At 38.8% G+C, this 20,923-nt stretch overlaps 1 protein-coding gene and 2 pseudogenes across 4 annotated transcripts in view; 1 reads left to right on the top strand and 2 right to left on the bottom strand.

Annotated features, from left to right (window-relative positions):
- Positions 1-14,905, bottom strand: part of IL6ST (interleukin 6 cytokine family signal transducer) — a 52,086-nt gene extending 37,181 nt beyond the window's left edge. For 3 of the 4 annotated variants that reach the window (XM_058732271.1, XM_058732247.1, XM_058732280.1), the window contains exons 1-2: positions 14,676-14,905; positions 231-315 (exon numbers count right to left, since the gene is read on the bottom strand). The gene's annotated coding sequence lies outside the window, so the exon portion shown is untranslated. The remainder of the gene's footprint in view (positions 1-230; positions 316-14,675) is intronic. The other variant, XM_058732291.1, reaches the window with a different exon arrangement.
- A 751-nt stretch (positions 14,906-15,656) lies between these two features.
- Positions 15,657-17,309, bottom strand: LOC131512986 (tubulin alpha-1A chain-like; annotated as a pseudogene).
- LOC131518074 (succinate dehydrogenase [ubiquinone] cytochrome b small subunit, mitochondrial-like) overlaps positions 17,215-20,923 on the top strand; it is a 63,651-nt pseudogene continuing 59,942 nt past the window's right edge.

Here is a 20,923-nt window from a genome sequence, read left to right as displayed (position 1 = left end):
TTCCCACATACCCTTGGCCCCCACACAGGCACAGCCTCTCTCATTATCAACGTCACTCACCAGAATGGTGCATTCTACCAAAGTTGAACCTACATGACACACTATAAGCAACTTAAGTCTATAGTTTACCTTAGTGTTCACTCATGATATAGAATTCAATGGGTTTCAAATGGCAAGGATTAACTACTGGAACTCCACAAAAGAAAAACGAGACAGGCTAAGTTACTTACCCAAATCACAAAATTAGGAAGTGAAGTAGGGATGTGAAACTAAGTCTTCTGCCTCCAAAAGTCATGTTCTTTTCATTGATTCTCACTATAAAGAGAGGAAAGCCTTATAGAGAAAGCTGGCTTTGATAATATTTATTATATGCTTACTTCTTAAATCCTTGCCTGGTATAAGGCTTTCTGAAAGTATTCCACTGTAGATACCTTCTGACTTTCAGTATAAAACAATCCCATAAACACCTGTATAACAATATTTAAACATCCCTTTTTTTTTTTCACGTTTATTCATTTTTGAGAGACAGAGACAGAGCGTAAGTAGGGGAGGGGCAGAGAGAGGGAGACAGAATCCTAAGCAGGCTTCAGGCTCTGAGCTGTCAGCACAGAGCCCGACGGTGGGCTCGAACTCACAAACTGCAAAATCATGACCTGAGCCAAAGTCGGACACTTAACCAACTGGGCCACTCAGGCTCCCCCATCCTACTGTTTTAATACATACTTGGAAACATTATCAGCCCCTCTGTGCCTAGTCCAAACTTCCCTGGTTTTCATGTAATGTCACAGAAACATGAAAGGGATATTTTGTTGAATTTGACAAAAGCAGTTAAAACAAATCTTTAACAGAATCATACCTTTTAACCTTTCACTAACAGTTAAGACTACTAACTCTTCAACTGCCAAACTATTTTATGCACACAAATAAAAACTCAGTTTAAAATTCAAAGCTAGGTTAAATCTGGTGTAAAAGTAATGGCAGTTCTTCTTTGAAATGTAAAAGATAACTTCAAACTTAGGAAAGGAGTTGAATCTTCCATTATTGTTTCACAAATATTAACACTTTGATATAATTTAATAATATATAAGAAACTGAATTTATAACAATGATATATTAAAATATAAAGGAAATAATTATTTTTAAATTTTCAAGTGAACAACAGTTGAAAATGTCATGTACAAGTCCTCTATAATCCCCAGAGAACTACTGTCAACAATTTGATGGAAACTCTTGCAAAATTTTTACTTGTATATTCTAAAATTATACTGTATAAATACACTTTATTTCACAAAAATGTTCTATAACTTGCTTTTTTCCCTTACTAAAGTCAATACATAAAGATTATTACATTTGCTCAAATTCACCTTCTCATACAGGTTTTCCCTGGCCACCCAGTATTGCTTATCCTCCTTTCCTGTTTTTTTTTCTTTCTTTTTTTTTTCTCAATGGCATTTAATACTTTTTAAAACAGCTTGGCAAATATTTCTTATAAAGAACCAAATAATAATTATTTTAGGTTTTGTGTGTGTTAAGGTCTTTGTTGCAAATAGTTAACTCTGTTATAGATAATATGTAAACAAATGGGCACACTATATGTTAACTAACTTGGATTTAAATTAAAAAAACAAGGGATGGCTGAATTCTAATAAAACCTTATTTAATAAAATAGGATGCATGTTAGATTAGGTCTGCGGACCACAGTATGCCAACACTTCAGAAAGTGTGCCAAAATAGTATTTAATTTACTTATTTTGTTTATTGGCTGTTATGGGTTGAATTGTGTTTTCCTCCTGAACATGTTGATCTCCTAACCCCCAGTATCTCATAATATGACCCTATTTAGAAATAGGGCTGTGGCAGATATAATTAGTTAAGATATCATAATGGAGTGGCCCTTAATACTGGTTGCTTGTCATTATGAGATAAAACACACAAACACAATGCCATGTGACAACACAGGCAGGTATTGGCTACCACCAGAAGCTACAAAGAGGGAAGAGGCAAAGATTTTATCGAGAGTTTCAGAAGGACTTCTGGCCTCCAGAACCGTAAGAGAATAAACTTCTCTTACTAGAATAACTTAATAGAATAAACTTTTATTGTTTTTTAAGTCATCCAGTTTGTGCCACTTTGTTATAGCAGCCCTGGGAAACTAATACACTGTGCACCTAAAATAGAAAGCAAGCAAATTAGGCAAGAAATTCTGTGTGTTTTGTTCTCAACTATGCTCCTAGCAACAAGAATCATACCTAGCATGGTAAGTACCTCAATACATTTGTTGGATGGATAAACTGACTTCCTTGTTGTAAGCTGGTACATGATATATTAGTGGAAAAAATATACTATAATATAACCAGTCCCAAGTCTGGTGGGACAAAGCTTTCATTTCTCTTTGGAAAATAGCTAGTTTAATAGCTAGGTCATATATATGGTAGGTATATATTTATTCATATTCTTCTTTGGTGATGTGTCCAAATATTTTGCTCATTTTTAAATTGCATTTGTTGTTTTTTCATTACTATGTTTACAAAGTTTTAAAAATATATTGTAGGGGTGCCTTGGTGGCTCAGTCGGTTAAGCATCTGACTTCAGCTCAGGTCACGATCTCACAGTTCACGGGATCAAGCCCAGCGTCGGGCTGTGTGTTGACAGCTCAGAGCCTGGAGCCTACTTCAGATTCTGTGTCTCTGGCTCTCTGCCCCTCCCCCACTCACACTCTCTCTTTCAAAAATAAACATTACCAAAAAAACCCCATCTATATATATGTATATATATATAGATGCCTGGGTGGCTCAGTCAGTTAAGTGTCTGACTTTGGCTAGGTCATGATCTCACAGTTCATGGGTTTGAGCACCACGTTGGGCTCTGTGCTGACAGCTCAGAGCCTGGAGTCTGCTTCGGATTCTGTCTCCCTCCCTCTGCCCCCCCTCTGCTCAAGTTCTGTCTCTCAAAAATAAATAAAAGGTAAAAAAATTAAAAAAATATATATATATATTCTACATATAAGGTCTTTATTAGAAAATTCTTTTAAGTATATTCTCCCAATCTGTGGCTTATCTTTCCATTCTATTAATTCTTTTTAAAGAGCAGAAATATTCATTCTAATGAAGTCCAATTTATGAATTAGTGTTTTTGGTATCTAAGCACTAATCTTTTGGTATCTAATTACTGTATCTAAGAAATCTTTGCCTACCTCAAAGTCCCAAAGGTTTTTTCCTATGTTTTCTAGCTAAAAGTTTTATAGTTTTAGGTTTTATATTTAGGTCTATCAACTATTTCAAAATAACTTCTATATATGGTATAAAGTAGGTATTCAAGTTATTTTCTTTACATATGAATAGCCAATTGTTTCCGAACTGTATGTAGAAAAACTATCCTTTCTCAAGTGAATTACCTTTATACTTTCATCAAAAATCAACTGTCAATATATGTGTGAGTCTGTTTCGGTAATCTTTATTCCATGGCTGGGTAAACATTTTATGTAAAGGGCCAGAGAGAATAAATGTTTTAGGGTTTGTAGATCACAAGATATCTGCTGGAACTACCCAATCTGTTGTTGTGGCACAAAAGCAGCCATAGGTAATACATAAACAAATGGGTGTGGCTGTATTCTAATAATACTTTATTAAAAAAAGGAGGCAGCCTAGATTTCCCCTGTGAGTGCTAATTATCCAATTCCTGCTCTATTATGTGGCATGATGTATTTGCTTCTCTTTATACAACTATTCCAGTCTTGATGACCATAGCTTTAAGTCTTGATATCAGTGTTCTGGGTGTACTTAAAAAGCAATGCTTTTGCTGGATGGAGTGTTACATAAACGTCAATCTCATTGACAGTATTATTCAAATCTTCTATATCTTTAGTAATTGTCTACTTCCTCTATCAATTATTGAAAAGGGGGTATTGATATCCCCAAAAAGAACTCTGACTTTATTTCTTCTTGCAGTTCTTTCAGATTTTGTCCTATATACTTTCAAGCCACATTATTAGGCACATAAATATAAGGTCTTCCTGATGAATTGACTGTTCCATCATTGTGCAATGATGTTCTTTACCAATGGTAATATTCTTTGCTCTGAAATCTACCTTGACATTATAGACAATCTAACCTTCTCTTCATTAGTGTTATGGTATATCTTTCCCCATTCTTTTATATTTAACCTGTTTGTTTCTTCATATTTAAAGAGCACTGTTTGTCTTTTGTTGCATTTTATTTGTTTTGGTAACCAGGATACAGTTGTATCTAATCTGACAACCTCTGCTTTTATTGGGTATCTAGGCCACTTACATTTAATATCATTATTGAAACAGTTGGGCTGAAACCTATCATCTTTGTATTTGTTTTTTACTTATTTAACCTCTTGTTTCCCTTTTCTTCTTTTACTGTCATGTGTTCACTTAATTACTTTTTTTTTTATCATTTCCATTTTGTCTTCCTTGTTAGCTTATAAGCTATTAAGTCTTTGTTTTGTTATCTTAGTGGTTACTTTAAGGTTTATAGTACACACAGTATAGTATAGACAACTTATTAGTCTACAAGTGATGTTATAGCACCTCATGCACAGTAAAGTATAAAACAGCATACATCCATTTCTCTCCTCTTGATCTTTATACTATTTTTGCCATACAACTTACTTTTGTACATTTTATAAACTTCACATGTAGTTTACAAATATTATAAACCATGCTGTCACTATTTTTTAAAATAATTATTGTAAAAGAAGACTAAATAATATAAAAATCTTGTATATTTATCCATATCACTACCATTTCCAGAGTTTTTCATCCTTTGTCTGGGTCCACATTTCATCTGATACTTTCATTCTGCCTGAAAGACTTAAAAAAAAAAAAAAAAAATAATAATATATATATATATATATATATATACATATGGCAGCAGACCCCCACTTGTAGTAGGTCTTGTAGTGTGAGTCGGCTTGTAGTCACACTTGTAGTGTGGGTCTCCTGGTGATTAAGTCTTTATATATCTAAAAAGCATTGCATTATTATTTTTCATAGATATTTTCACTGGGTATAGATTCTGAATTGATAGTTTTTTCTTTCAGTATTTAAAAATGTAGCTATTAACTTCTTGCATGCACTGTTTCTAATGAGAAATCTACTATCATCCTTGTCTTTCTTCTTTTGGATGAGAAGTCTCTTATTTTCCTCTGGATGAATCTAAGTTTTTTGTAACTAGTTTATCACTAACTTTGAGCAACTGGACTATAACATACCTTGGTATAGTTTTCATCGTGTTTCTTACACTTAGAGTTGGCTAAGCTTATTAGATCTGCTGGTTTATAGTTTTCATCAAATCTAGAAAAATTGTGGCCATTACTTCTTTGAATATATTTATCTCTGACCCTCCTGCTCCCATCCTTAAGGATTCTAACGTTTTTTATTTATTATTGAGAGACAGAGAGAGACGGCATGAGCATGGGAGGGGCAGAGAGAGGAAGGAGACACAGAATCTGAAGCAGGCTCCAGGCTCTGAGCTGTCAGCACAGAGCCTGACACAGGGATGGAACCCACAAAACACTAGATCATTACCTGAGCTGAAGTTGTACGCCCAACCAATCAAGCCACCCAGGTGCCCCCATCCTTAAGGATTCTAATAACATGTATTATCAGGATGCTTGAAGTAGTCCCACAGCTCAGTGATGTGAGCTGTAAGTCCATTTTTTTCTTTCTTTCTAGGTTTTATAATTTCTACCGCTATGTCTTTAAGTTTACTAATTTCTTCTTCTGCAATGTCCAATCTGCCACTAATCCTAACTTATGTATTTTCCATCTTACACAATGTTATTTGTCATCTCTAGAAGTTCAATAGGGTCTTTTTCATATTTTCTATAACCTTACTTAGATTTTTAAACATACAGAACATAGTCATATAATTATTCTAATTTCTTTGGTAATTTTATCTGTGTTGGCCCTGGGTGAGCTTTAATTTTTCTTATTATATAATGTACTTTCATGCTTCTTTGCATGCCTGATAATTTTTGACTGTATGCCACTGAATTTCAGCTTATTTGCTATTGGATTTTTTTGTATTTCTACAGTGTTTAGAAAAAAAAATTTTTTAACGTTTATTTATTTTTGACAGAGAGAGAGACAGAACATGAGCGGGAAAGGGGCAGAGAGAGAGGGAGACAGAGAATCCGAAGCAGGCTCCAGGCTCTGAGCTGTCAGCACAGAGCCCAACACAGGGCTCAAACTCACAGACCGCGAGATCATGACCTGAGCCGAAGTCGGATGATAAACTGACTGAGCCACCCTGGTGCCCCTAGAAAAAAATTTTTTAATGTTTATTTATTTTTTGAGAGAGACAGAGAATGAGCACAAGCCAGAGGTGGGGTGGACAAAGAGAGGGAGACACAGAATCCAAAGCAGGCCCCAGGTTCTGAGGTGTCAGCACAGAACTCAAGGTGGGGCTCGAACCAATGAACTGTAAGATCATGACCTGAGCAGAAGTCAGATGCTTAACCGACTGAGCCACCCAGGTAGCCCCTGTACTTCTATACTTTTGAGCTTTGTTCCATGACACAGTTAAGTTACTTGGAAACAGTTTGGTCCTTTCACATCTTGCTTTTAAGATGCATGGGTATCTACGTATTTACCCAAACAATAAAAAAAAAAGATTAATACAAAGGAATACATGCACCCCAATGTTTATAGCAGCATTATCTATAATACCCAAATTATGAAATAGCTTAAGGGTCCACTAACTGATGAATAAAGAAGATGTGGTATATATACACATCAGAATATTACTCAGCCATCAAAAAGAATGAAATCTTGCCATTTGCAACAGCATGGATGGAGCTAGAGAGTATTATGCTAAGCAAGATTAAGTCAGTCAGAGAAAGACAAATACTGTGTGATTTCACTCATGTGGAATTTAAGAAAGAAAACAAATGAGAAAAGGGGAGAAAAAGAGAGGTAAACCAAGAAATAGACTCTAGCTAATAAACTGACAATTACTAGAAGGGAGGTAGGTGTGGAGACAGGTGAAAATGGGGATTAAGAAGTGTACCTGTGATGACTTCCAGGTGTTGTATGCAAGTGTTGAATCACTTGTACACCTGAAAGTAATACCATACTGTATTTTAACTAACTGGAATTTAAATAAAAATTAAAAAAAATACACTGGGTAGGACGGGAGCAGTGCTTATTCTAGGGCGATTTATTCCCTACTACTGAGGCAGGATCCTTCCGTGTACTCTCCAATGTCCCAGGAATTAGGGTTGGTTCCCAACCTGGCTGGTGAGGACAGGTACCATTCCTGACTCTATGGAAGGATCAACGCTGTTATCTTTACCGTCTCCAGGAGGTTCTTTCCCTGACATGTTTCTTTACATGCATGCACTGGTCAGTACTCAGCTGAACAGCTGAATGGGACATCTGAAGCTTTCAAGAGTTCTCTAGTATTCTGTTCTGTCAACTCTAGCACCTTTGTTATTCCAGGCCATTTCTGGAAATCCAAGAGAATCCACATCCATGGGACTTACCCTGCATTCCTACCTATGCCATGGCCTGGAAAGTTTCTCAACGTACTAGGATAGTGCAGTCATAGGGTTCATCTTATTTGTTTCCAATCTATCAAGATCACTGCCTTTGATTATCCAGTGTCAAGTGTCTTATCATTGCTTCATGTGTTTTTCCTATTCTATGGCTGTTTCAGGCAGGAGGGTAAATCTTATCCTTATTATCCTACTTTGGCCGTGAGTCCAAGGTGCACAGTCACTTGGATAACAAATCAAACAACGATTACATAATAAAACTATTATCAAACTATGATGAGTACTGGTGTGAAAAATCCTAATTAAAGCATTGCAAGTTTATTCTAGCAATGCACATGAACACAAAACAAAACAAAAACCATAAATACTAACACGTATTTAGCCTAAAAATGTAAGTATAGTCCAATATGCAAAAAGATAACACTGCTATCCATCATATTTATTAAAAGAAGAAAACTATATAATCATTCCAATAAGATGCTTGAAAAGCATCTGATAATATTCAAAAGCTTCACTTAAAATTTAAAAATAACAACAAAGTGTCAGAAAACTAAGACTGAAAGAGACCATCCCCTTGATGAAGTATAATAAAGAAGAGGATGGATTCTGGAATCAGAGTGCCTATGTTCAAATTCCAGCTCCTTAATTTTGTATAACATCTTAGCCAAGTTATTTGATATCCCTCACTTTCATTTTCCTTACCTGTAAAATAAGGATAACACTACCACCTACCCACATACTACCTAGGACTTTTGGGAAGACTAAGCAAGTCAATAAATGTGAAGTGCTTAAAACTTACCTGGCTGACAAGTATGTACTCAATAAATGGTCATCTGTGGTAGCACAGTACTTTATCAGAAGCCTACAATAAACATCATATTTAAAAATAAGAATTAGAGGGCTGCCTGGATGGCTCACGTGGTTAAGCATCCGACTCCTGATTTCCTCTCAGGTCATGATCTCAGGGTTCATGAGATTGAGCTATGCATTGGCTCTGTGCTCCCATAAGGGAGCCTTCTTGGGATTCTCTCTCTCTCTCTGCCCCTCACATGCTCTCAAATTAAATAAACTTAAAAAAAAATTAGATGCATTCCTGTCAAAGTCAGAATTCAATGGAGTCATCACTTATTCAATACTGTTCTAGAGGGCTTAACTAAAAATAGAACAAATAAATATGATATAAAAATGGAAAAAGAAAAACGTATAAATACCACCTATTAAGAAAAAGAATGAGAATCAAATGACAAACTACCACAACTACTGAGAGTTTAATAAACAAAAGATCATCAAAAAACATAGACAGCTCTCCTATACATCACTAATAACCAATTAGAAATGTAAAAGAAAAAATCCTATTCACAACACCATCAAAAACTATAATATATCTAAGAAAAAAAATCTAATCAGAACTATGTAAAAAAAACAACAACCATGTAATAACTTTATACAGAAAAGTATAAAAGCTTACTAAACAGCTCATTAGGAAGACTTAAATATCATGGAATGAAAAACAAAATATATATAATAGAGACATCAGTTCTTCACAAATTAACATATTAATGCAATACAATTTTAATCCAAATTGCAAAGTGGTTTATTACAAAAATTTACAAACCAATTTAAAATTTCGTATGAAATATTAGATAATAGCCAAAAACCTACTTTCAAAAGGAAAAATAAACAGAATATTGCTGTATCATCTGTTAAGACATACTTTGTTATAGTAATCAAAACATGGCATTGGCATATGAATAATTCTACCAATGGTACAAAACAAAAAATCCAGAAATAACCCATGTACATTTAAGAATTTAATTATCTGATTAAAAAAAAAAAAAGCATCTCTTATCACTGGGGAAATAAAGGACTATTTAATAAATAGTATTGGGACAGCTGGCTCCACAAGCAAAAAGATAAAGAGCTCTACTTCATCACAGATACATACACTCCAAATTGATTACGGACCCAAATGCAAAAGCAAAATTTAAGAGTATTGGAAGAAAATACAGAGTATGTTTATGACCTTAGAGAAGAAGGCCTCTTACAAATTACCACTGTTTTAGACATATGAAAAGGCCTAAAGAGTATTGTGACAACCATCCATGCTCTCACTACAAACTAAGAAATAAAACTTAACAAATAATAGCTGAAGACACATAAACAACCTTCTCTTAAGAAGTTCAAAGTTTATAGGGGCGCCTGGGTGGCGCAGTCGGTTAAGCGTCCGACTTCAGCCAGGTCACGATCTCGCGGTCCGTGAGTTCGAGCCCCGCGTCAGGCTCTGGGCCGATGGCTCAGAGCCTGGAGCCTGCTTCTGATTCTGTGTCTCCCTCTCTCTCTGCCCCTCCCCCGTTCATGGTCTGTCTCTCTCTGTCCCAAAAATAAATAAAAAACGTTGAAAAAAAATTAAAAAAAAAAAAAAAAAGAAGTTCAAAGTTTACAGGGTAGACTATGCACCCAATGCTACAGAAGCATATAGAAGAACTCAATGCAGAAAGGGCCCAGGAAGGCCCAAATATGAAATATGAGTAAAGGTTTTTCTAAACAGAGAAAACAGCATACACATTAGCTATGTCATCTTTGACTCTAAATGTCAAATGAAGATTATCAATGGCAAAATTCCAGCACATGCCAGTGTACAAACCAGAGCTGTACTATCTGAAACATAGCTGTGATGAGTTTACTTTGTGTTAGGAAATAGAGGTGAGGGAATATATACTAGAGAACATCCAACAAAAAACAGATTGTGCAGACAACCTATATGAAATGCACTATTCAGAAGTAAATATACAAATCTACCTCAAAGCAGAGGATGAAACTGAGTAAACAGAAAATGAAAATTTGGAGGTAGAACACCCAAATTTTAACCGGACAACAGATTTATTGTGCTGAAAGGAATAAAGCTCCTGCTCTGGGTATGTTTACATACACAGCTTTGAAATGATAATCTATACTATAGGCACATTTCAACAGATGAAGCTCTCTTAAGTCATGATCAAGTAGCTAACTTCTCATTAAATCTTATTAAGATATACTAGTCAGAATAAAAGAGACTATAACCATTGTGACAATATCAAAAGTGTTTCTGAAACATTCCATATTGTTGACTATCTTTGCTTCCTGAATTTCTTTTATCTCCTGGTTTCTATGTAACAATATTATGTTGTTGAAATCTTTCCTTTGTCTATTTTACTGTCTCCTTCATTGAATTCTCTGCTAGGTTTTATCTCCTGGCTATGAATGGAGCCAAGACTATTTAGGATCTACTACTTATTTTTTAAGTTTATTTATCTATTTGTGGGGGGGCAGAGAGGGAGAGAGAATCCCAAGCAGGGGTTCTGCCCTGTCAGTGCCCCAACGCAGGCCTTGAACCCATGAACTATGAGATCATGACCTGAGGGGAAATCGAGACACAGTCACTGAACTCACTGAGCCACCCAGGCAGCCCTAGGATCTACTATTTTTAAAAAATACTAACTTCTTTGAAGATACATGACTTGAACTATCATCTTCAAACAAAGTAATTTCAAGAATTCTGGCTGGAAACTTTCTTTTGATTCCAGTTATATATCACTGTCTTGGATATTCTGCTTCTGACTCAAATAGAAAGGTCTAAAAACAATACACACATATTGTATACATATATACATACATACATAAATGCACCCGCTTTTTACAAAAGTCACAGTACTCATCTTTTTACCCCATCTAAGACCACCCTCCTTGAACTGCCTAAGTCAATGGGGTCCATTGTTGTCCCTTATCTATTAAATTCTAGCTTGTCCAGTCTTCTTTCATGATGTCTTTCTCATTTGTCTCTTCTTTTCTACCCACTACCATGACCCATGTAATCTAGGCACTGACCATCTTAGTACTTATCACTGCCTTCCTGCTTCCAGTCTCTTTCCATCCTCCAAATCATTCTGACATTATAGGTGGATGAATCTATTTATGACATTACTTTAAACTTGTCATTCTTTTCCTTAAAAGAGGAAACTTAAATGGTGAATATTAATGCTAAATATTTTAGCTATTTAAGAGTCTAAAAATTTGGCTTCATGTGCCTGTCTCACTTATCTTCTCCAATATTTAAAATCTATTCTGGAGAGGCCTGGCTGACTCAGCCATAGAGCATGTGACTCTTGATCTAGGGGTTGTGAGTTCAAACTCCACGTTGGATGTAGAGATTAAAGAATAAATAAATAAATAGTAAAGTCTCTTCTAAAAACCCCCTCTAGTCAGACGTTCCTCAAGCTATCCCACCATGATAGATCTAAAGAGAAGAGCAAACAATCTAATGAAGCTTTCATTTTACTTGACCTCATCTAGCCATTCACAATCTGATCTACATTTTATCACTCCCGACTAGCCACTCCTAGCCACTAAGTTCAAGCCACTGCAAACTACTAGACTTTCTCTAACACAGTTATTTCAGAGTTTTTACATCTACATATCCTATTCCCTGCCTCTAGAATGTCTTTTCCAGACTCTGCTTTGTACTGTGTATAACTCAGATGAAACATCATCTCTCCTGTGGAATTTCCCCCCACTCCCACAAACATCTTTGTTCCCAATGCACTCGAGTACCGTTCGGTAACAGGACTAATAACACTGTACTTCGTATGCCTTGATATTCTCAGAATCTAAGATACTTTGAGGCACATAGAGGACAATTAAGAGTGGGTTTTAAAAGACTTTCTGGTATGGTCATATTATTCTAGTCACTGACATTCAAGTATACTACATGAAGAGACAGTATACGCATCACAGTTAAGAGCTCAGATTCTGAAGCCAGGCTGTCTAGGTATGAATTTTGGATCTACCTCTTATTAACTCTGTGGCATTAGACAAATTAACCTCTCTTTGCTTTAGCTGCTCTCCTTGTAAAAGGAAGATAATAACATTTACCTCCCAAGGTTATAAGGAATAAAAGAATTAATATGGGCAAAGAGCTCAGAAAAGTGACTGGCATAAAGTAAGCATTACATATGTGCTGGATATAATGTAGCTTGGTTATTTCTGACCCTTTCTACACAGACCTCTATTTGGAATGGGTTTCCTTCATTTTTCTCCTTATCCAAACTTTACAAAGTTTTCAAGTCTGACCTCTGCTCAGTCTTTTGTGATCATTCCAAACCTTAAATAATGGATTTATATATCTACAGCATTTTCTGTATCATCCTGCATCTAATTAAAACTGCCTTGCACCCTTGCAATTTTTCATGCATTTATTTGTCAGTTCAATTTCTGTAAACTCTATCAATGTTCTGACAATATTTCCTGCATCTTTGTGAATTCCTGGAGCCAGTTGTGTTTAGTATTTGTTGTGTAAAATAATAAATAGACTAGAAACTTCAACTCTGATCATACTGCCTTTGCAATCAAAGAAATGGAGAAGGCTATGAGAACATTCCACAAATTTCTCTAGGAGCCAAGCTGTATTAGGGACAGGGAATCCTGACTCCTGTTAAAATAAGAAGCACTCAAATAAGTTTTTTTTTGGGGGGGGGGAGGATGGGGAACCCTCTCTGCAGAACAGTTATGGGGGAGTCCAAAGTTCTCAAACTGTAGTAGTGGACACTCCATGAGAAATGTGTCAGCATGACAAAATGACCAACAGCGAGTACAGGACGTGCAATTACATAGATCTAGGTTTCAACGGACCCTGAGCCTCAGTTTCCTTCTTTATAAAATGGGTACTGCAACATCTCCTTCATAGGTATACAATAATCGAAATTGCCCTAACATTTAACTCCACTGCAAATTCCCTTAGGAAAATGTTGAAATAAAGTGAAAACACTGCAACTCGTAAATAAAAATGAGAACACTGTACACATTTTTCATTACATAAGAAAATATCTTAAGTTAGCCGGCGGCAGTACTGTAATATTCTAAATTACCTCTGAGAAAATTAAACGTGCATAATATTGTCAATTATACAGACATGCAAAGAGCGAAAAATTCCACTACAAAACTTATTCTCCTTTTCTCACACTTTCTCCATCCTGTAATTTTTTTCTTCCACTTGTGATTAAAAACAAGTGTTCAAAATTATCCCCCCCCAAAAAAAAAACAGCTGGAAAGCATGATTTAACTTAATATCAAGTTGGTTCTATAAATGTAAAATTCCATTTACAGTCCAAAAATACTTCCAAATGGGAATTATGAATTTAAGAAATTAAGATAATGGCGAACAGCTCATATGATGATCTGAGTCAGGAATTTCAAATTAAGAGTTGTCCAACTTGAAGCTGGCACTCACACAGTCTAAAGGGTTTGTTTACAGCACTGACTTAACCAAAGGCTTCAATCTTTTAGAAGAGTCACCCTGGCATTCTAATCACTACTTATTTTAAAGCAGTGTAATCGGTGAAATGACCCCATACCAACTACACAGATTAAACCGAAATGGGTGTCCTTTCTTAAGGTAAAAAGAACAAAAGTGGCAAGTCTTACTTATAACCTGATATTTTTTTCAAAGAAAAAATAGTTATGAATAAAATGCTGTCCATCTCCTAAAAAACAGAACCTTGCTGCGTGGAATAACCTTTAAGCTTGGTGAGGAGGGGTGAAATTTTAAAGATGAATTTGGTGCTTTTTCAAGCTACAGCGTTAGGTGGGATTCGTTAGAACCGGTACACGTTAGAGATAAAAAGAATAAAGACGTCAGTTTAAAATGTTTTAAGGTGAACTTCCAACAGTGTTGAAACATTACAATTTCAGGATGAAAAGACGGCTTTGGGGAAGAGAAATTAACCTCCAGGTAGAAAATCAAGAGTCAAATGCGGGGCTAGAGGAATTAAAGGGGCAAAAAGTGGGGATTTGGGGGCGAGGGCCTGAGAAGGGTACGTGTGTGTGTGTGTGTGTGTGTGTCCGCGCGCTGGAGGTAAGGTATGCGCTTAGGGTTGAGAAATGTAGGTGACAAAGTTGTAGAGATCAAATTCGGAGGTGTGCGAATAGGGAAAGGAACGAGGAATGTGGGGATTTCCAGACTGGGATTAACAAATTTAGGGCTCGCGCGCTGTTGGGGCGCCCCTCTCGCGAGGGAGGGTGGCCCTCTCCAGTGCCAGGTCTCCGGGCCCGAACGCCCGGACCTATAGCCCTCACCCTCCCGCTACACGGCCCTTCACTTGGCCACGGAACCTCCTCACCTCAGGCCGCGGCGCCTCGCTCCTCCGCTTCTGTACAGCGCACGACTACCTCGGTGCCAGGCCGGGCCCGTGGGCCGCGCAGCCGCGGCCTCCGGCTCAGCTACGCCCGGGCGTTCCCCGCGCGGCTCCACGGGCCTCTCGGTTCCTCGCCTCGGCTCCGGCTCGCTCCCGGCTCCTTCCCGCAGACGCGGCACGCGGCCCTCCTCCCACGGCGGGGCGCTGCGCCCCCTGACCCCGCCCCGCAGCGCCCTCGCCGCGCCCCGCCTCCGGACTTAGGGACTGTATGCTGATTGGCCCCAAAGAGACCCTGCGCGCCCGGGCATTGGGTCGGCTGCAGCCCGACGGCGAAGGGGCGGGACACCAGGCAGCTGCGATTCCCGTAACGAGGCTCCCGGCGTCCGGGATTCCGGTGGCTGCGCCCGCGTCGCCTCTCCTAGACCAGATCGAAGGGTTCCCCCCCATCTCCCCTCTGCGGGCGGAAAGAGCGGAATGTTCCATTTTTCTGTGGAATAACGGGGTCGTGAACTGAAGCCCGGGTGCTTTTTATGCCTGCCGCCATCCCTTCTAGCCGCGGTTTCTTCGGCCTTCCTTCTCAGCCTTCCCTGAGGGACTCTGTGCCGCGAGGGACCGCCGGCCACCCTTAGGGACAGAGGAGGTGTGGGAACTCCCCGGGGAAAATGAAGAGTCCGATGGTCGTGACTGGACACCAGATTACCGCAGATCGTGGGGGCGCCGGCCTTGGTCCAACTCTTACACAAACGAACCTTGCCATGATATATATTTTTAACTTACTAAATGAGTTGGTTGTGATTGATCAGTGAACCCCAGAGCTGGTGACACACCAAGAAACTAGTTTTTCTTTGCGGTTTGCACCTCCTAATCTGTGATAAAAATACCTAGCAAAAACTAATTTCATTACATTCCTCCCCCGCCTGGGAAATGGGCCTTCAGGCTCACCGTGATTTTTTTTTTTTTTTTTCATTTAAGACAGGGAATACTTTATTCAAACCCATCAGAGAAATGGACAGCCTGGATCTATAACAAAGAGTTGTGTTTTAAAGCATATGTCAGTAATTGTATATGAGAGTATACACTGCTACATACAAAGTAACTGATCAGAGCACAACTTTTCAGTATTCAAAACAGAATAAGCTTCCCTGTAAAAGCAGCACCTTTGTGACATTTTTAACTTTAGTTTTCCTCTCCTTCCTCTTCACCATCTCCTTCAACAGAATCCACACCAACCTCCTCATAATCCTCAAGGGCAGCCATGTCCTCATGGGCCTCAGAAAACTTTCTTTTCCTGCATGCCCTCACCCACATAGCAGTGAAAAAAGGCACGCTTGGCATACATCAGGTCAAACTTGTGGTCCAGGCGAGCCCAGGCCTCAGCAATGGCTGTGGTGTTGCTCAGCATGCACACAGCTCGCTGTACTTTGGCCAGGTCTCCACCAGGTACCACAGTGGGAGGCTGGTAATTAATACTTTGAAGCCAGTGGGACACCAGTACACAAACTGGATGGTACCCTTGGTCTTGATGGTGGCAATGGCAGCACTGACATCTTTGGGAACCATATCACCACAGTACAACAGGCAGCAAGCCATGCATTTACCATGGCAAGGGTCACATTTCACCATCTGGTTGGCTGGCTCAAAGCATGCATTGGTGATCTCTGCTACAGAAAGCTGTTCATGGTAGGCTTTCTCAGCAGAGATGACAGGGGCATACGTGGCCAGAGGGAAGTGGATGCAGGGATAGGGCACCAGGTTGGTCTGGAATTCTGTCAAATCAACATTCAGAGCTCCATCAAATCTGAGGAAAGCAGTGATGGAAGACACAATTTGACCTATCAACCTATTTAGGTTAGTGTAGGTTGGGCGTTCAATATTGAGGTTTCTACGACAGATGTCATAGATGGCCTCATTGTCTACCATCAAGGTACAATCAGAGTGCTCCAGGGTGGTGTGGGTAGTGAGGATGGAGTTGTAGGGCTCAACTACAGCAGTGGAAACCTGGGGAGCTGGGTAAATGGAGAACTCCAGCTTGGACTTCTTGCCATAATCGACAAAGAAACGTTCCATCAGCAGGGAGGTGAACCCGGAACCAGTTCCCCCTCCAAAGCTGTGGAAAAACAGAACATGGGTCTTCACCCATGCACTGGTCAGCCAGTTTTGAATTCAGTCCAAGACAAGGTCAATGATCTCCTTGCCAATGGTGTAGTGCCCTCAGGCATAGTTATTGGCAGCATCTTCCCTGCCTGTGATGAGCTGCTCAGGATGGAAGAGCTGGTGGTAGGTGCCAGTGCGAACTTCATCAATGACTGTGGGTTCCAGGTCTACAAACACTGCCCTGGGCACATGCTTGCCAGCACCCGTCTCACTGAAGAAGGTGCTGAAGGAGTCATCATCTCCCCCAACGGTCTTGTCACTTGGCATCTGGCCATCGGGCTGGAAGCCGTGTTCCAGGCAATAGAGCTCCCAGCAGGCATTGCCGATCTGAACACCAGCCTGGCCAGCGTGGATAGAGATGCTTTCACGCATGGTTGCTGCTTTGCGGCTGCCGAGCAGATGGTGGAGAGGAGGAGAGGTTGTTGCTTCTTATAGCGCGACTCTTAGGCAGTCGATGTAAGAGAACCTGCAGATTTTTTTTTCCTAAAGCAAGATGAGGAACTTAAAAGATAAGCTCTGTGTGTGTGTGTGTGTGTGTGTGTGTGTGTGTGTGTAAAGAAACACATGAGAGGCCAGGGCCTTTTGCAGAAAAATGACAGTCTGTAGGAGGGCAATATACCTATAAATTAACAATTATAAAGTTTTTCATTACATTGAAGATCCAGAGTAAAACGCAGGATATACTATGATCTTTTTGTTGTTCAGATAATTTTTAAAAGACAGAGAAGTAGGTCCCAAGCATACTTGGAGATGGCGCTCTGACATAGAGACAAGGCTTCAGTGTGTTCAGCTTGCTGCTCCTCATCATCCCGTGGCTAATTTACAGAGTGTGGCTGGATTGTATTCTAGTTCTGCCATTTATAGGGGTGTTTAAAATAAACATATAACATCTAGTTAAGTTAAAATTTTTATTTAGATCTAGCAAACATTTATTTAGAGGCAATGTGTACTGGTTAAGTGTACCTTCTGCTTCCAGATGACCTGAGGTTGCATCCTGGTGCTGTCCCTTACCATGTCTGTAACCTTTGGCAGGTCATCTTGGTTTCTTTATCTGCAAAATGAGAATAAGGGTACTAACCTAATACGGTTGCTGTAGAGGTTAAATGAGTTAAAATACATGAGGTGCTTTGTATATAGTAGGTGCTAAATAAATTTATAGTCATTAAATGTCTGTTATGTCAATGCTTCCTAAATCTTTCACATCACAGCATATATTGAAAATGATATTTCTCTGGCACAGGGAATAAAGTCAGAAGGAATAAGTATCTCATCACACTAGTCTGCCTTGTGCACTGGTCAAAAAAGCAAAAGACTGAGTTAGTCCCTTTGTGGGTATCTCTGTACTGCCTTAGTCCAGCCCTAACCTCTAAGAAACTCACATTTTGTGGGGATAAACTCCTGGGCTAAAAGAATGAATCAATATTGGAGAAATATTTTTCAGAACAGGAAGAGCCCTTCTGCCTTGGCTGGAATTCTAGGACTTTGCAAACATCTCTTTAGGGTAGTGGCCCAAAATGACCACTTTTACATTAAGGATTTGTCATGAGAAAGCCCTGTAAAAATTCAATAATAAGTGGGATAAAGTGACATATCAATCAAGAACTTTCCAAGTATACCTTAGGATCATGTGGGATTTCACATGTATCAAAAGTGGAGAGTTGGGAAGTGTACAGTGAGAGAGCAACACAAGGACAATGAGGTGACTTGAGAGTAGGTGAACAAAGCTAGGAAAAAATGCTATGTGACAAAGGTTATATATGTCTGAGAGAAATTTTGCCTGCTTGCTATTTGCATACAGTTGGCCCTCATCAAGATAGCCATTTACTTCCTTGCCTGTGCCCAACTGTGTTTCCGAAACTCTGTGTCAGCCTTGGAACTATCCTCATGTCCTGCCCCAGCCTAATGATTTCAGCAAACATGATAATGACTCAGTTAGCACCCTGACCTCACAATTTCTCATCTTTCTCTGTTCCAATCATCTTCAACTTCACTCTATCAGAAACCCACAGATGTAGCCACTCCTTGAATCCAGTCATCAGATGAAATTACTCCACCTGCAAAATTTTCAATTGTTAAGTTTCTTTCTACCCACAGCCACCTACTCTTGGACCTCTCTTACTCCCTCACTCCCACTTACTCTGTGATTTGTCCTCAGCGTGACCTCTAGTCTTGGTTCTCAAAGTTTATTAGTTATTTCCTACCTTCACTTTATCTCCCTAAACTGTGGGAACCCTTTTAGCAACTTTCTTAACTGCATTCTTACTAGTGTGTATCTTCAATCCCCTTGACCTTCAGCCATATTTACCTTATCAATACTATTTCCTAACTATCCCTTGTGCTTGAACTACCAGCCCCACCCTGACATTTATTCCTAGCACGGAATCTTTTTTTTTTTTTTTTTTTTTTTTTTTTTTTTTTTTTAACATTTTTTTTAAATTTATTTTTGGGACAGAGAGAGACAGAGCATGAACGGGGGAGGGGCAGAGAGAGAGGGAGACACAGAATCGGAAACAGGCTCCAGGCTCCGAGCCATCAGCCCAGAGCCTGACGCGGGGCTCGAACTCACGGACCGCGAGATCGTGACCTGGCTGAAGTCGGACGCTTAACCGACTGCGCCACCCAGGCGCCCCCCTAGCACGGAATCTTATTTCATTATTCCCTGGGAAAAACCAATACCATCATTTGTGAGCAATCTTATCTTTTCCCCAATTTAGGAGGCAACTGTATATCCTTTTCTTCTTTTCCCACTGCCTTATTCCTTTAAAAGGTTTCCTCCTTCTGTGTTCTGGGTCCTTCTCTTACCAATTTCAGTCCCCTAGTTTAATGTTTTTCATTATTAGCATAAAATACTTTAGAAAGTTTAAAAATTAAGTATTTAATTCAAACTATTAAATTAAAATTTTTTATTAAATTATTAAATTTAAAAAAATTAAATATTTAATCAATGGTGAGTTGGGGACATCTTGGGGACCCCAAATCTTTGTAACCTAATAGCATGTGATTCACCAAGAAAAATGAAAAGTAATTCAAAATAAGTTTCAAAATGGAGCAGTTTCAGCCACACTGTAATAAGTCTGGGATGAAATATGAACTTAAATCAAGTTGCAACCAAATTTGCAAGCTCAAAAACATGACAAATTCGTTTCACAGCAACAAAACTAAGCATGAATGTGACTTCATTTCAAAAATTTTACTGAAGAATAATATATAATCACTGGGCATTCTGTAAGAGCACAACTTGATAGTTTTTCACAAACTGAGCAGAGCCATATAATGTGCATGTAGATCAAGAAAAAGAACATGACCAACACCCACAAAAGGACCCTTCTGGTTATTGAAAAGTCACTGGTGACCACTATTCTAACTTCTAACACCACAGTTTTATGGCTATCGTTTTAAAATTGAGAATTTAGCAGAAACTTAATTTATTAGTATTTGTTTATTTTATTTCATTTTAATGAATAACTATAGTAGATCAAGAGAGTTAGAAATGAAATAAATAGGGGCACCAGGGTGGCTGAATTGGTTGAGTGTCCACCTTTGGCTCAGGTCATGATCTTGCAGTTCGTGAGTTGGAGTCACACTGGGCTCGCTGCTGTCAGCCTGTCAGTGCAGACCCCGCTTTGGATCCTCTTTCCCCCTCCCCTGCTTGTGCTGTCCCCAAAATGAATAAATAGTTTTTTAAAAAAAAGAAATGAAATAAATACTGCTCTGTATAAAGGTTAAACACAAATGCAAATTGAAACAGAGGGAGTCTAGCATCTTGTTACTCTAGACCTCTGGATAACTATCAAATAGTTCTGGGTTTGTCAATGATCTTGCACTACCCTCTTTCACAGGGAGAATGAAAGGCCAGTGCAGAAGTGTGAGCAACAGTCAGGTGTATCCTATTCCCAGACAAATACACAGGATAAAGAAGTCCGTTATTAGGACTACAGCTTTGCAGTGGCCCAGACTAGCTTTAAAATATCACCTTAAGGATTTTCACCATACTTTGCTTTTGTTAACTTTGACACAACACTTGGAGAAGCAAAGGTTTTTCCGCTGTTGACCTCATATGCAAGAATACTTTTCAGTTA

The sequence above is a fragment of the Neofelis nebulosa genome, chromosome 1 (genome assembly GCF_028018385.1).
Source record: "Neofelis nebulosa isolate mNeoNeb1 chromosome 1, mNeoNeb1.pri, whole genome shotgun sequence".
Lineage (NCBI taxonomy): Eukaryota > Metazoa > Chordata > Mammalia > Carnivora > Felidae > Neofelis > Neofelis nebulosa.
The sequence above is the reverse complement of the archived record's forward strand: the minus strand, read 5'-3'. Positions and strand labels throughout refer to the sequence as shown.